Raw genomic sequence first — 5,717 nt, forward strand, 5'->3', positions numbered from 1 at the left:
ACAGAGAGGCCGTGATGAGGGTCCCATGGCCATGGATTAAAGCCAGTCATCCGGTCCGGGGGCATGGGTGTTTCGGTTGTAGCCGGAGGGGTAGCGCCCCTAGTTTGCGCGCGGTATAAATTTTGTGATCCCATGCTACGTCGAGGTTGTAGCCTCCCCACTTAGAGTTTCGCTTGACAAGTGTCGTGGGTGATTCCAGACACTGGTAAGTTAAGCTGGTGTGTGCAGGTCAGGCGTGTTTTCAATTAAAAGACGGTAGACGGAATTAGTCCCGAGGGACTAAAGAAATCCGTTACCCGTGGGTAAAGAGTACACCCTCTGCAGAGATTATACATCTATTCGAATAGCCGTGTCCATGGTTAAGGACTACAGTCTGGGATAGGTCAAGTGTCAGTCTTAGTGTCGGTCTTCAGAGGAAAAACTGTTAAACCAGAACTTGGATCATGACTTGTGACTCGTGACGATTATGATTACTATTATTGTGGACTAACCATTTACTTTATTTGTATTATTGAGTATCCCTGGGATGGTTCTACCTCCTGGATATTCACTGTGATCATCCTTTATAAGCCCTTTATGTGGTGTCGCTCAGACGCCCGACTGCGGCATGCTTGTTATTTCTTTTATTTACAAGCCCTTTATGTGGTATCGCTCAGACGCCCGACTGCGGCATGCTTGTTATTTCTTTTATTTATAAGCCCTTTATGTGGTGTCGCTCAGACGCCCGACTGCGGCATGCTTGTTATTTCTTTTATTTATAAGCCCTTTATGTGGTGTCGCTCAGACGCCCGACTGCGGCATGCTTGTTATTTCTTTTATTTATAAGCCCTTTATGTGGTGTCGCTCAGATGCCCGACTGTGGCATGCTTGTTGTTTCTCTTATTTATAAGCCCTTTATGTGGTGTCGCATAGACGCCCGACTGCGGCATTATTAATTTATTTGCCCCCTTTTCGAGGAGTCATTTCAGACACTCGATCACTGCATTCTACTTCTATATTGCACATCCATATTTTTACCCGCATGTGTGCATCATGGATTTCGTATATTTTGTGACAGACGTTATGATCATAGAGTATTTCGGAGCATGTTTTGACATATTATACCCGTGTTCTTAATGTTTGCGACTACATTCAAACGTACTCACTGGCTTGTCCCTGGCTATTGTCTTGGCCAGATTTCTTGCACGGAGAAAGCCTTGCGATGACAGCCCCGGAACCTACGCTATGATGAAAGCGGCCTCGCGAAGATAGGAGTTATCCTGGTCAGCTGTTCTTGTGGGAAATGGAGTCCCATAGACATAGATGTACCATAAATCGCTTCCGCCATCGACCCCTAGAAATCAAGTGTTGTACTCCTAGGCCACAATGGTCTTGTACTACATATTTTGTATTTTGCTTGGAATTCTTGTATGAAGTTGGTGCCTCATCAGCTAACAGTAATCCTGGGGCTTGTGAGCACAAAGGCCGTTTTCTGGGAAATTATTATCCCGAAAATCCGGTCCTGACACGATAACCCCCGAAACTTTCCCGGTGGCCGAAACTGGACTTCCTATATATAATTCTTTACCTCCGGACCATTCCGGAACTCCTCGTGACATCCGGGATCTCATCCGGGACTCCGAACAACTTTCGGGTTTCCGCATACTAATATCTCTACAACCCTAGCGTCACCGAACCTTAAGTGTGTAGACCCTACGGGTTCGGGAGACATGCAGACATGACCGAGACGCCTCTCCGGTCAATAACCAACAGCGGGATCTGGATACCCATGTTGGCTCCCACATGTTCCACGATGATCTCATAGGATGAACCACGATGTCGAGGATTCAATCAATCCCGTATACAATTCCCTTTGTCAATCGGTACGTTACTTGCCCGAGATTCGATCGTCGGTATCCCAATACCTTGTTCAATCTCGTTACCGGCAAGTCAATTTACTCGTACCATAATGCATGATCCCGTGGCTAACTCCTTAGTCACATTGAGCTCATTATGATGATGCATTACCGAGTGGGCCCAGAGATACCTCTCCGTCATACGGAGTGACAAATCCCAGTCTCGATCCGTGCCAACCCAACAGACACTTTCGGAGATACCCGTAGTGCACCTTTATAGTCACCCAGTTACGTTATGACGTTTGGCACACCCAAAGCACTCCTACGGCATCCGGGAGTTGCACGATCTCATGGTCTAAGGAAATGATACTTGACATTGGAAAAGCTCTAGCAAACGAAATACACGATCTTTTGTGCTATGCTTAGGATTGGGTCTTGTCCATCACATCATTCTCCTAATGATGTGATCCCGTTATCAATGACATCCAATGTCCATAGTCAGGAAACCATGACTATCTGTTGATCAACGAGCCAGTCAACTAGAGGCTTACTAGGGACACGTTGTGGTCTATGTATTCACACATGTATTACGATTTCCGGATAACACAATTATAGCATGAACAATAGACAATTATCATGAACAAAGAAATATAATAATAACCATTTTATTATTGCCTCTAGGGCATATTTCCAACAGATTTTACCGCAGTAACTGCTTGTCCGCTGCGCTTCCCCACGACACGCGTGGAACGCGCGACGTGGAGGGGCGTGCGTGACGTGGGGGTCATGCGTGGGGCGGTCTCCGCACGCATGCGTCACGTCACAGTTAATGGGAAAGGAGGCGGCCCGCATCTTCCCCGTAAAAAGGAATAACCGCGGGCGCGCTGCTCACTTTACCCCCTGTGCCTTCCCCAATACCGGAACCGCCGTCCCCTTTCTTCCTCCTTCTTGAGCTCTTGCCTTTGCTCGCCGCCGCTGCATCTCCGCCGTCTTCTGTCTCTTGCTCCCCCCAGACGCCATGGCACCCAAATCCACCAAGGGCAAGGGAGTGGCCAAGGACCCCGGAGCGACGGAGCCGCCGGAGAGTACGTTGGCGGTGCAGCGGATGCAGCTCGCCTACTTCCCCTCGACGGTCGACGTGTTCGAGCTTCGGGAGGCCTTCAAACCCCTGTGGAGGGTGAAGACGGGGGGAGAGGCGACGGGGCATCTAGCCACGCGCGTCATCCCCGCCAATTATGCCGAGGCCGCCCCAAATCGGTTCCCTTTCTTTGTCGACTACTTCTCCTGCGGGCTCTGTCCCCCCTTCTCTCATTTCTTCAGTGACGTCATGCACACCTACGGTTTCCACCTTTTGGATTTTACTCCAAATGCCATGGCGTGCATGGCTCTTTTCGCGCACCTCTGCGAGGGCTTCGCCGGGGTGCATCCCAACACGACGCTCTTCCGCCACTACTTCTTCCCTCGGATCAAACCGGGGGGCGCCATTTCCGGTTGCGTCGCCTGGATCCCAAGGTCCAAGGGGGCGTACCCAGAGGACGCCATGAAGGAGAGGTGGGAAGAATGGCGGGCCAGTAGTGCTGGATTGAAGAGAAGGAACTGCCAGCATTCTGTGAGGTACGCCAGGCGCCGCTGGTTCGCAGAAGCGATTGGAGCGATGTCGACGTCAACGACGAGAAGCTCACGATCGCCACCACCAGGATCCTTCGGCTCACCAAGGTCAGGCTCACCCTTGAGATGATCGAAGCGAACTTCATCCGCCGCCGAATCGCTCCACTGCACAAGAAGGGGAGGCCGGCCTGGCTCTTCACGAACGCTGCCGACATCATGAGGCTTCGCCCCAGCCTCGACCACAACTTCACAGTGATGGGGGACGCCCACTTCTGCCAGTGGCTCTTCCAGCTCGACGTGGGCTGATACGTCTCCAACGTATCTATAATTTTTTTATTGTTCCATGCTATATTATATTCTGTTTTGGACATTATTGGGCTTTATTATACACTTTTATATTATTTTTGGGACTAACCTATTAACCGGAGGCCCAGCCCAGAATTGCTGTTTTTTGCCTATTTCAGAGTTTCACAGAAAAAGAATATCAAACGGAGTACAAACGGAATGAAACCTTCGGGAACGTGATTTTCGGAACGAACGTGATCCAGAGGACTTGGACCCTACGTCAAGACATCAACCAGGAGGGCACGAGGTAGGGGGGCACGCCTACCCCCCCAGGCGCATCCTCCACCCTCGTGGGCCCCATGTTGCTCCACCGACGTACTCCTTCCTCCTATATATACCTACGTACCCCCAAACTACCAGATACGGAGCCAAAAACCTAATTCCACCGCCGCAACCTTCTGTACCCGTGAGATCCCATCTTGGGGCCTATTCCAGAGCTCCGCCGGAGGGGGCATCGATCACGGAGGGCTTCTACATCAACACCATAGCCTCTCCGATGATGTGTGAGTAGTTTACCTCAGACCTTCGGGTCCATAGTTATTAGCTAGATGGCTTCTTCTCTCTTTTTCGATCTCAATACAATGTTCTCCCCTCTCTCGTGGAGATCTATTCGATGTAATCTTCTTTTGCGGTGTGTTTGTTGAGACCGATGAATTGTGGGTTTATGATCAAGTTTATCTATGAACAATATTTGAATCTTCTCTGAATTCTTTTATGTATGATTGGTTATCTTTGCAAGTATCTTCGAATTATCAGTTTGGTTTGGCCTACTAGATTGATCTTTCTTACAATAGGAGAAGTGCTTAGTTTTGGGTTCAATCTTGCGGTGTCCTTTCCCAGTGACAGTAGGGGCAGCAAGGCACGTATTGTATTGTTGCCATCGAGGATAACAAGATGGGGTTTATATCATAATGCATGAGTTTATCCCTCTACATCATGTCATCTTGCTTAAAGCGTTACTCTGTTCTTATGAACTTAATACTCTAGATGCATGCTGGATAGCGGTCGATGTGTGGAATAATAGTAGTAGATGCAGGCAGGAGTCGGTCTACTTGTCTCGGATGTGATGCCTATATACATGATCATACCTAGATATTCCCATAACTATGCTCAATTTTGTCAATTGCTCAACAGTAATTTGTTCACCCACCGTAATACTTATGCTCATGAGAGAAGCCACTAGTGAAACCTATGGCCCCCGGGTCTATTTTCCGTCATATTAACTCCCGACAACAAGCTATTTCTGGTGCCATTTTTATTTTTCTTTCTTTACTTTGCATATTTATCATAAAAATACCAAAATATTATCTTATCATATCTATCATATCTCACTCTCGTAAGTGACCGTGAAGGGATTGACAACCCCTTTATTGCGTTGGTTGTGAGGATTTATTTTTTTGTGTAGGTGCGAGGGACTCGTGCGTGGCCTCCTACTGGATTGATACCTTGGTTCTCAAAAACTGAGGGAAATACTTACGCTACTTTGTTGCATCACCCTTTCCTCTTCAAGGGAAAACCAACGCAGTGCTCAAGAGGTAGCAAGAAGGATTTCTGGCACCGTCGCCGGGGAGTCTACGCAAAAGTCAACATACCAAGTACCCATCACAAACCCTTATCTCCCGCATTACATTATTTGCCATTTGCCTCTCATTTTCTTCTCCCCCACTTCACCCTTGCCGTTTTATTCGCCCTCTCTTTCTTGTCCACCTTTCTCCCTCTTTTTGCCCCTTGCACTTTCTGCCGATATGTCTGAAATTGGGGAAATTGTTGTCGATATGGACAATAATAATATCATGGAAAATTCTGATGCTCCTGCTGAGGAACCCCCTATCTTACATACAAAAAAAATTCTGAATTGGTAGTGGTAATATTATTGGAAAAGGGGTTATCCAAGATTTCTTTACTTGTGCCGGTGCTTTGCCTTCTATG

The sequence above is a fragment of the Aegilops tauschii genome, chromosome 5 (assembly GCF_002575655.3).
Source record: "Aegilops tauschii subsp. strangulata cultivar AL8/78 chromosome 5, Aet v6.0, whole genome shotgun sequence".
Taxonomy (NCBI): Eukaryota; Viridiplantae; Streptophyta; class Magnoliopsida; order Poales; family Poaceae; genus Aegilops; species Aegilops tauschii.